Raw genomic sequence first — 12115 nt, 5'->3', positions numbered from 1 at the left:
CCCGGGGGGCTCGGCCCGGCGCCCACCGACCCGTCACTGCCCCGCGCGGGTGCCAGGAGCGGAGGGAACCGAGGAGCTTTAGCGCCGGTTGAAAGGTACGTTGGAAAAGCCATCCTGCTTGTTCTGCCCTCTTGGGTTGCTGAGTTGCCACAGGTTTCCTTCCCCAGAGAGCTAACATCAGGAATTGGAGAGATAGGGAATAACAGGGAGGGTCCCACACGCACGGGCTGTCCCAGGACCCCGGGCCCGCCGGGCTCTCTCAGGTGGGGGAGCTGGAGGTGACATTTCTGCTACTGTGTTTCTCCTAAATGGCAGCAATCCCTCCGGTGGGAACGGGTTGCTGCGGTGTTGCTGCCTGCGAGAGTTTCATCCGGAGCATCGAGTTGTTCCCGTCTTCCCAGGCAGCCGAGCTCCGGGAAACACGAGATTACAGGAGAACTCCTGATTTAATTTTTTACAGATGAGTTTCTCATGCTGTGGGTTGCAAAGAAAAGCTGAACAAGGGACCTCTGAAGACTTGAAACCAGAAGACAGATTAAAACAATTCCAAATATATTACGATTTAAACCCTCATTATTTTTACTTAACCTCATTCATTTTTAATACATGAGGCTGGGAATTGCCAAAACTGGGTTAGGTTTCCAAAGGAATTTTAGGCATGGCTCTGCTGAGACCCTTTGCTTCCTACTGATACAGACAATGGCTGCAGCCATGGGGAACCCTTTGCCATGTGTGGGAAGGTCTGGAGATCTACAGCTGGACTGAGGACACCCTGAACAGCCCCTGGAACAGGTGTCAGAAAGTGCTGGGACCAAGGTGGTGATAAATCCCCATCCCTCAGAAAATCTGAGATCAGTAGCTCTCCCCGAAGTACTCAAAATTGGGGTTAAGCACCAAGATCTGTTCCCTCAAAAGCAAGCAAAAATGGCACTGGTGTGGAGACAAATTTTCTTCCTATAGCCACAAGAGGGGTTTGAGTTGGGTTGAGTCAGCAGGTTTCTTAGTAGCAGTTTATTCAGGTTGGGTGACCTGTAGCAGTGTCCTAAGTGGGGGTGAGTCAGCAGTGCTGGAGGACAAGACCATCAGTGGGATGTCGGGACATGATCATTTCTTTAGAATGAACTTGTTCTGTGTTTGCTCCTGTTTGCTGCCCTCCTTCACAGTCACTGTAGGGATGCTAATGATTTATATCCAGAGCTCCAATTGCTTTCTAATTTATAGATAACTAACTCTGTTTACAGAAAAAAAACCCCAACAAACCAAACCATAAGAGCAATAGCCTTTTATAACTTACTTCACAAATTGAGTAAGACCTTTCAAGTAGTGTACCTAGTTCTGTGATATATATTTTTGTATCATTTATATTTTTAAGCAAATTGTGGCAAAGGAAAGAAACACCAGGTTTCAGTCTCTGTGACATTTTATTATCAAGGGCTACAAATGCACAAAAATCACTGTGCTGTGTGCAGTCACTCTTAGTAGTCTGGCACTAAACTGCTGAGAACTAGAGAGATCACTGGCTAAGGAAATCAAGGCTCTTTTAAAGTATAATTAAAATTAAAGGTCTGTTATAGTTCTCCAATCCAGTTTTAATAATATAATGCTTCATTCCCACTCCCAGCTGGCCAAATCCTAATTACAACATCCCATAATTTCTGTAGTAAAAAAAAAAAAAAGCACCTCACTTTATATAAAAGTGCTTTGCCACACTTTAGTCTGGTGATGTCTCTCATTTGTACCTTCCTTCCCTCTTCTGTGTGTAAATACCTGTTGGTTTTTTATCACGTGGCTCTACTCTTTGCAGGCATGATCAGCCTTGAAGTGCAGTAGCTGGTAATGTTGGAGATTTTGGCATAAATAAAACAAACAAAAAAAGTATTTTGCCATCTTTTCTCCACTTTGCAGCTAGCTGAGCTTCCATAGCTAAAGAAACTGACCTCTGTACAGTCAGCTGTGTGCATTTAACTAAGTCTTTTACCCTTGCTTTCTGTATATAGTTTGGGATCTCTGAATGGAAAGGCACTACTGGCCTTATTTAAGGTTTTTCTCCTACAGTCTGCAGCCTATGAAAAAGAAATTTAAAGGGTCTCATGTCTCTAAACTTTTGCTGTGCTAGTACCCCTCTGAATAGTTCAGTGCTGCTCTCTCACTCCTTTGGAAAAGGCAGGGGCACAGCACTCAGCAGCTGAGAGGGATGTAATCTCCAGCAATCCTCTAACAACAAAAATGGAGAAGCTCCTGGTAAATGTTCCTCTGTGTTTTCAGAGGCTGCTCTCCTCCAGATGTTTGGTTTTCTGGCTCCTCCTATGGATGGCAGCCTGATGCTCTCTCTTTTCCATTATTTGAGAACAGCTCTGAGAAGAGCTGCATTTTTGCCTTGGAGTGGCTGTTATTTACATGGAAAAATGTTACATGTGTTGTGCATGTTCCTAATCTTCCTCACGCAGAATCAGCCAAGGAAGTCTCACTGGAAAAGCAACGTGCAGTTCTTTTAAACATTCCTCTCAGAGTCTTGTTCCACAACACCAGTTCAAACCACTGTTGAACTACAAAAGTGTTCAATTTGCAAATGTTTGGCCACTTTGCTGTTTTGACAAAAAATAAAAAGACACCATCACATATTCTGGTCTAGATGAGAGAGCACCCACTTGCTGACAGCGGGAGACCTGCCTGAGTGTGTGGACAGCTAAAGCTCCAAGTGACAAGTCTGCAGTTGGCCCTGCACATCCCTGTGGCTGAGCACTACAAACTGCTGGAGAGCTGATGTGTGTGGCCCAGCAGTGGGTGCAGCCTGGTTGATCTGCAGCTGTTCCCAGCTGTGTGTTGCCTGGAGCCACCTGAATGTCTGTGTTTTGCCTGACAGATACAGGCAAACCTTGGGAACTCTGAGTCAGCAGGCACAGCACAGAGATGTTGTGTTGCAGCAAAGACAGAGCATCACAACACAACTCCAGAAGTTCTGATTTGTTTCCCCTCTCTCCGGGGAAAACTGACATTTCATGCATCTCACGGCACTCACTAATGGCTCTGTTTGCTTCAGGATCCAGTTTGAAATTGGACTCCTTGTTTTTCAAACCACACCCTCACTCCTTGGACTTCTTTCCAGCTTGTCTCCTGGAGACGTGGAGCCCTCCCCTTTCCTCCCGCCTGTTTCTTCTCCCTCCTTCCAGCAGGCTCCTCACTGCTGAGTCTAGAACTGTCTCCTGTCATCTCCCTTCCAAAACTGACTCCCTTCTACATGTCCTGCAGTCATTCTCCATTTTAGTGCAAAATTCCATTCAAATAATATTCTTTTGCCCTGGAATTTATTTCCCCTTTTCCCATCTGTTCTTCTTATTGAACACATAACTCTGGGTCATACAAAGTACTCTGAGGCTCTGGGTGAATTTCTTCTGTGGTTTTTGGGATTGTGCAAGCTCCTGAGAGCAGACTGGTAACAATTGTAAATGTAATGTTTTTTAAGAAATTATTTTAAATGTAAAGATTCTGTTGGAGTTGTTCAGTATGTAGCTGCTTAATGTTTAAATTCCCTCTGGTTCATTCTCTGGCAAGAGAATGTGGTACACACCTAGCATTTAAAGGAAAACCCCTGTTATGGTGGATTTAACTCCTGACACATTCTTGATAAAGGTCACTCGATTTAGTTTGCTATGTGAAGCCCTATCCTGCATTCCCTGTGCATGGGAAGATCTGGAGATGATAGATTCTGATGGCATTTAATGTCACAATGAACAGAAGTGTCTAGAGACAGTAGCAGTGTGGGCTGGAGGTCTTCAGCTTCCCCACAGAGCTAGTGCCATGATTATACATAATTTACTTGTAACTCACCAACAATATGCCTGCCTTTCCTCCTAGAAGCATTCCCACCTAAAGAAGCCATGTCTGCCTGTCCTTGTGCACTGTGCAGACATTCATGCTCCATGTGTTCATACAGTCGTTTGTGTCTTCTCTGGACGCTTGTGTTCTGCAGGGTTTGCTGCACAAATGCTGAATTACTTGCAGGGCAATTTATGAGCTGAAATGGCAACTCCTCCAGCCCAGCCTTGTAAAAGCAGGTCTCCTGGTCAGTGATGCAGAGCTGAGTAAAGGGCATGGGAGTCCAAGCCTGTCTTCAAAACCCTGAGAGATGGATCAGGGCTGCTTGCTATGTCAACCTTTTTAGAAGCTGAATTCCTCCAGAATGTTTTCTAGCTCATCCATCAAGTGGATAGAGGGTGAACATGTTACTTGAAAATATAACTAATGGAAAGAAACAAGGTAGCTAAATAAATCAGGTGGGCATGTATTGCTAGTTTTGCTAGTTCAGGAACCAAGTTACAGTTACAAATAGAGCAAGTAAGATCTTAGCCTAAATGGTCTGAAGGGTTAAATACCATTTAGGAGCATAACTAGTCAGTGTGCATAAATAGGATATGAGAATAAAAGGCTGGAAAGGACCTGAAGGTCTTCTGGTTATTACTACCTCTGTCCTACAGCAAGACTGAATGAGCCAATATTTTCTAATTGCAGATTAATAGGGTGAATTTGGAAAATGCTGAATGTATGGACTGCTCAGGCCCTCCAGCTATTTCCTTTTAAATAGATCCTTGACAGGGAAACCTCAGTGCTCATTTTCTTGTCATTATTATATTATCCAGAAAATAGAATAAAGCCAAGAAAAGCAGACACCCCGTTATATTTTGAAGTGTGGGAGTAAGCCATGCAGGTAGTAAATAGACTTCTAATTTTCTATAGGGCCTTTAAAATATATTCCACCTTCTCTTAGTCCTGGAAAGAAGCACTCTCTAAAATTCATAAGCTATGAAGTCCCATCATCCCCAGAAGTAAAGAAGTCTTTTATGACCATGCTGGTCTTTTATGACCTGGGTTTTCCTGTTTTCTTTTCCCCACTATAGAAGGTTTTGAGATCATTGGTCAAATTCAGCCATATGTGATAGAGAGGAATAAACTCAAACATACTCAATGCCTGCAAGTTTCAGGAAAACAGGCAGCCAGAGAGTGGAGACAGTTTTTTATTTAGAAGGAAATAAAGTGGGCTGAAGTGGGAGTTCAGCCCTTACTGGTAAATCTATGTAGCAGTCAACCCAAATAATGGACAAAAGATTTTTGACCAGGGTCTGCACCTTCTTGAATTAGTTTTATCATTCATAAAATATTTGTATTCCCTTTCTTTATGCCTAAATTCCTGCTTTTGTAGGAATCTGTGCCTTTGTTGGCATGAAATTTAAAGATCAGAAATCCCCTCCTGAAAACAACATTATTTCCGAAACTATGTTCTCCCCTTCAAAAGCCCTGTTTTATTTTAGTTTTCTAGCAGCTTGTAGGATTTCAGGAAGCTGAAGATAAAAATCACCCTAATTTTCTTACTCAGTCTTGGCTTTCTCTGTCTTGAATTGTTTGTGGAACAGGTTTTAATAGAAGTTCTCTGCATTTCATGGTTCTTAATGACACGTATAACCTTAATGTAACAGACTGGCTTTTCTGGAACTTCAGTCTTAACTAGAATTTTCAATACACAAACCACGACACAAAGATGTTGCCCAGAGAGGTTCAACAACCATCTGTGTTTTCTACCTTTTTGATTTTTGAGAAAATAATGAGCAAGGCAGCTGTGTTAGAATAAAATGCAGGTAACCAGAGACTTACATGCTCAAATTCCTCAAATAACAAAATGTCTAAATTACCTTTAGAAAAAAATCCTGCCAGTGCTAGCAGAAGCAATATAAAAGCAGTTTAGCTACCCTGTCACTAGAGTGAACACAGATGACACAAGCTTAAGACAGCTGTGTCCCTTTATTTCAGTGCTTTCAGTGTCAGTGATCCTGTCGGATGAGGGATGTTAAAGGCAGAAAACCTCTTGTGCAGAGGCAGCCTTAACTAGCAGCAGAGGGAATTTACAATCCTATCTTTTTTTTGACTATGGTTAATCTCTTCAGAAATACCTGTCTTTTTAGAAAGAACCTCCTGTATGTAAAGAATATTTGGTACTTTCTGGTTTTTTAAAGGGCTTAGGGGTGCCTTGCAACATAAAATTGATGTCACACGTGGATTTTTGGCAAACTGTGCTTTTCCAGATACATAGAATATCTTTAGCAAACACAAAATTGAAAGGGGAAACATACAAAGTGCTAGTGAAACCATTTATTTAGCATTTTGTGGACATATTTCTTTGCAGATTCTTCATCCTCATAGTGGAAAAATGTGACCTAATGAAGTACTAATTTCAAAAAGAATGTGTGGAGATCCAGTTATGCAGCAGCTTTTAGTCGCCTCCCTCTTCCTGCACCAGGCAGTGCTGCACACAGGAAGCATAGGAATGATTTCTAGTCCGAGTGTCAGCTTTCCCTCTTCCATCCTAGTTCTCCAAAAGTAATTTCTTCCTCCTCAGTTGGTGTCTAGTGTGATCCAGTTTAAAATTCTGGATCAATTAAGGCTCTGTAGCAAGAACACATCAGAAGTCTTTGTGTGTTTCTGTCCATTTCATGAAGACTGAAACTTGACTGTTAAGAATAATAAGCAGCTGCTTTTTTGTTTCTTTTGTTATGCTGGAAGAGGAAAACTAACTAATTGAAAGAAATAAGTTTAGTCTTAAGAAATAACCACATTCATGGGCCCTCCCAAAGATCCTTAAATGTCTGTGTGTTTATCTTCTAGCTCAGAATGTGACTGAGGCAGCACATGATGTGTTGCCTGATGCAAGAATTATGTTCAGTTAATGCATATTGCCAACTTTCTGTCTGCAAACAGGAGCTTGATTTGCTATGCCTGGGCTGTGACTGATCCTACTCATTCACAAAGTGAGTGAACAAATGGCTGCATAAATGTCTGGTAAAATACAGGAAACTGTGTTGAGCTTTTTGATCAATTATTCCAGAACAAGGATGGTCAAATCTAGACTACAGGATTAAAACACAACCCAAATCTGTCCTCATTTGTCCACGTTTTGAAATGGTCTGTACCTTCCCAGTACCATTCCTGTAAAAAAATGATCCAGTTGGATTTGTCAGAGATGCCAAGTTTCTGGTAAACTGTCAGCATGGTCCTACTGGTCAGTTCAGGGCTTCCTGATTTGTTTCCTTGGTGTGTTACCTCCTCAACTGTTGGGTTATGAAGCAACTAGGCAGCATTTATTATATTGCTAATCTCAGATATCACTTCCTCTCTATTTATCTCCATTCATAGTTACATACGACACACGGTATTATTTTTAGCTATATTAAGGCTTGCATGTAATCCAACTTTCCAGCTTCTCTCTGTATTATGTAAATACAACAGCAGGGAAAATGAGCCTTTTGTCCCCTTGTGCCAGGAGGATATGCTGAACATCAACACAGACATGTTCCTGAAGACCAAGCTGTTTTCTGGAAGCCTGCTCAGAGACTTCAGAATCCATCTGTTTTCTGTAGAATGCAGTTATTTAAAGCACCAAAGTTCATTTCAGAGACATTGTGCAGTAGCTGCTGTTTATATTGATATTTCTGATGAGGCTCAATATTGTCTATTTTCCATTATATCTCCACACTGCTCTAATTGCCTCTTTCCACCAGATTTACATAATATTCCTCATGGCTGTTCACACACACACAGACTTTTCTTTGCTTGGCAATCTTCACTCCATACTACAGACAGAGGTACTGAAACCACAGACCAGTTGATGAGTCAAAATGAAACCCTGTTATACTACATGGCCTACAGATGACTGAACAGTTACACAACAGAGCATCTATCATCAGAAGTTCTATTCCTTAAGACTGTTAATTTTAAGTACTTTGGGGCAGGTATGTAAAAAGGTTGTAGAGGCTTACCAAATGTCTCTTCAAATGTGATCTAATTCCTTTGTTTAATCACTACTTCAAGGAAGGGTAAGTCAGAATTAAGGATTTTCTCAAATACCAAATGAAAATAGTTCTTACAGGAATTGTCTTCATAACCCTGACACTTGAGGCAGCTGGGGAAGCAGAAACATTACCTGGAGAGTCAGGCAGATCATTAACAGAGCCAGACTGACTCACCACTACATCCACATGTGCCTAATGGCAAAGATGTAAGGCAGCTTAATGGTTTTAATGTGCTCAGAAGAAATACCTGCCTGTACATTCTTGAGCTAAGGCTCTGGCATCTTACCTTCTGATGCACCCAAACTCCACTGCTCTGTCATTGCCACTAGCCGCTGCTGTCCAGTGGTGCAGGGAAACCATCAATGTGCTGCTGCCTCCCAGGGTGAGGAGCTGCTTTGGGTTGTGCTGTTACCTCACTTGGGCACAGGTGAAGCCCTCAGGCTCCTGGCAGGCTGCCACGTGTTGGCTTGAGTGGGGGATAAGGCCTCCACATTGCATTTCAAACACTCTAAGCAATGTTTGAAAAAAACCCAAAAAGCAGGCAATTGAAAGAAGTGTTTATTTAGCTTATGGAGATTACAGATAGGAAAACAACTCCAGAAATTCAAAGCTAGAAATGCTGGAGCAGTCAGGTACATCAGATTCCTAAGAATGAGCTTCCTTCCACCACCTTCAGCCACCAGGATGACTGTCTGACTGCACCATCATTCTCAGACACTGCACGGGATGAGCAGTTGAAGTGCAGCTCAACAAAAAGCCTTTCAAAAGGGTCAAGAGCAAGGATTCAGGCAGTAAACTAAACACCTGGAGATGGAAAAATCCTGTTTTTCCTTCCACATGTTTTGGAATCATTGTGCCAGGAAATTCTTAAATCACACAAATTTCAATATTGAACAAGTTGTTTGGGCAGCACATGAAATTGCTGAGGAATATGGCTAAGGAAAACAACTTTTCAAAGTCAGTAATAATTAAAGATCAGAGAGAGGAGCTTAAATGGACTTCTGAAAACAGTACTGGCATGGGAGGACATTTCCCTGATTGATACAAGTGAGCATTATGAGGATTTGTTTCCAAAAAGCAGAGGAATCTGTTTAATATTTTCAGCACAAAGGTTCCCCATGACATTTTTGCTCAACAGGGAAGACTTTGCCACTTAATTAGGAGAGGGACAGAGCAGGCCCACTAAGCGTTTCTGTATCTACAAGGCCATTTTTATGTCTTCAGAGAACAAGGCTGCATTTGCTGTGCCACAAATGCTGGTGTGCAACATTCTAGAGTTGTTCTGTGGTTTAAAAAGGTTGGTGCATTGATAACAGAACACTGACAAGCTATTTTTCTCACCCGCACTTTAGCTAATGTTGCAGTTCAGTTTTAGTTGATTTGATCTTGCTCAACATGTACCAACAAAAATTAATCCCTGGCTGATTTACTGTCATTTGGGATAGAACATCCTTCTCTCCATATCATTATAGTCTAATTAATATTTTCTGAAAGACATAAGAAATGTTCTGTGAGACAAAACAAACTGATTAATAATTTGTTCAATCTAGGGAGAGACTAAAAGTCAGAAGTAGAGAGCCTACACTTTACCTATTTTACAAAATACCTTATGTCACTAAGACATTGAAGTAAAGCAAACTCTATAATTTTTTCCCAACATCTCTAACATGCCTGTTTTTAAGTTACACACTTTTTTGGGCAGCATCTCCCACTCCCTAGGGCCATAAGCACCTGACATACACACTTCCAACTATTGTTTCCTTTCTGCATGAAGGGTTAATAAACACAGAATAGCCTTGGTGGCACACTTCATACTTTTTCTGCCCTAACTGACCCTGGAAGGTTGCAAGACACTGGAGCTGGGCAAAGGTTTCTTCTTCCAAGCACTAGAAATTCTAGCAGGTTTTCAGCACACTGATCTGCAGACAGAGCTCACCCATGGCAAATGTCTGCTACCCATTCACAGAACAAACAGATTTGCAGTTAACATGGAGAAAAACAAAGATCCAGAATGAAGATGCCAAGGAGGTCCACTGTTTTCCCCAAAATATCCACAGCTAGAGCTAAAAACCCATTTTCTAGGTCCTGCCTCAACAACAGCAATTTCACAATCCATCTGGACTTTTTATAGCTGAGGCAGGGCTCCAAAGTCACTGTATTTAGAAAACCCTGCCTGGTATTCAGGGATCTTCCCAATTTGGCAGTTGGATCTTTCTGGAGACATCTCCCTGCTTGCTCTCAAGCCCTATCCAGCTTTCATTTCTGCCCCCAAAGCTTTCTCTCCCATCTCCCACTGTGCTCTTTGCATTACTTTGATTTTTCTATATGCAACAGTAAAAGGCAGAGATGGCAGAGCTCTCAATTGTCATTTGTTGAAGAACTCAGTGCAAAGGCAGCAAAACAAAATTATTTGAATTTTAAAACACTCATCAATCTCTCTCTAGCATATTGACTCTCCCTTTTCAGACCTTTTGCAATAGCACTCTATGTCTGCTTTATGGTATTAAACAAAATAACAACTCAAAAGCCAAGTTCTCCTCTTCACATGCAAATAAGAACCTAACTGAAGTTCAGGACATTCTGAAGTTTCCTGCTATCACCAAATTTGGGACCACACAGGACCTGTTGTTTTTACATTTTCAGGATGGCAATTTTTTTCTTTATTCCCCTTGCACCTGCCTTGTTCCTACATCCAGTTTATGATACTCCTGAAAATACCAAGTGCTATGGTAAGATTACTTTCCAAGCAATATCTTTCATTATTTCATCACAAGTTACAGTTTTGCAAAAACAAATGCCTGTTTGAATTCCTCTTTTGGGATCTAAAACAATCAACTAGAGAGTCAAGTAGAAATGCAATGCCCTCTTTTCATTCTCAGAAAACAAACCCCACCAGCAAACTTACTTCCATTTCAACAAGTCTTATTACAGGAAAGAAGTGTCTAAGTTTTAATAAAAGAATGTTATGAAATAAATGCAAAAACTCTCCACTAACAATAAGCACCTTTATTGACCATCTTATCATTGAACACTCATTCCATTCAGTCTCTTAAATAGCTGAACTACAGACCAGTTTAGCATTTACACAAGAGAAAGATAGTTCAATTTGAATTGTATAAAAAGTGTTATACCTGGATGGCATAGAACTAAAGTACTGTTTAAAAGAGCCATAGACACAAAGAATCACTACCTGTGATTTTGAAAATTAAGCTCCTTATATTTCAAAGTGAAAATCAACACGTTATGCTTATAAAAATGCCCACAAAAATCTGTTTGTTCAGAAGGCAGAGTGGCCGGAAAGTACTTTCTGTTTCACCATTTAACAACTGACATCACTTCACAAAAAACCTACCAGGCAAGTTATTTCAGACATATTTCACACATTTTAAAAAACCATATAGTGTCTCAACAATTTCAGTAGCCCAACAGAGTTCAGCACACAACAAATCCTTGTAGTACAGACTAAAATTCAGCTATACATCATTTGTTACAATATGGAATACAATGCTCAGGATAATTAAAAACCAAATACACCTAAGAATCTAGTTGTCAAGTACTGGTTATGCCCATTTTCTTTTTGCCTTGTGTATGTCTTCTATACTATGAAGCATGTCCTCCTTTCTGGTGTTTAAAACCTCTTCAAAATTTCTTCACAAACTTTGAGAAGAAAATCACCTTTCATAAAGAAGACTTAAAATACATATTTTTGCTATTTTCTTCTGACCTTAATATTGAACTTTCACTCAAGACAGTAAGAATAAAATTAACCAGAGCTATTTTGCTGCAAGGACACCAATCTTTATGCCAACATGAGTATTTAGGCAAAATCATTAAACTTATCAAGTTAGTGCTTGAGTGTGTATTACATTTCTGAAAGCCCAATATCCTACACAAGGGAAGTGTTTCAATAGTATCCAGGATGAAATACAACTCCCTCAGGAAAGAGTAAGAAAAGCTGCTGAAGTAAGTCCTTCATAACACGTGTATAATTACATGTCCTAGAAATGCAAAAATCACATCTCTTTTTCTTCAAATATCCCCCTTTTGCAGGATGGGAAATTATTGCAACAAGCAAAAAGAATGAATCCCTGTTACAAAATGGTGTTGTGTCCTCATGTCAGTTAGACTGAAGTTCCTTATCAGCATAAAGCATCTGTCCAAAGCTGAAAGGGAATTCAGTTCATAGCAGAAATTCATTAAATTCCCACACACAGGCTTTTTTTACACACACCCCCCCCCCCCCCCCCAAAAACATCTAGGACGGGATAGTATTTTGT

The sequence above is a fragment of the Chaetura pelagica genome, unplaced genomic scaffold, assembly GCF_000747805.2.
Source record: "Chaetura pelagica isolate M959 unplaced genomic scaffold, ChaPel_1.0 scaffold45, whole genome shotgun sequence".
Classification (NCBI taxonomy): Eukaryota; Metazoa; Chordata; class Aves; order Apodiformes; family Apodidae; genus Chaetura; species Chaetura pelagica.
Note: the sequence above shows the minus strand (reverse complement) of the source record.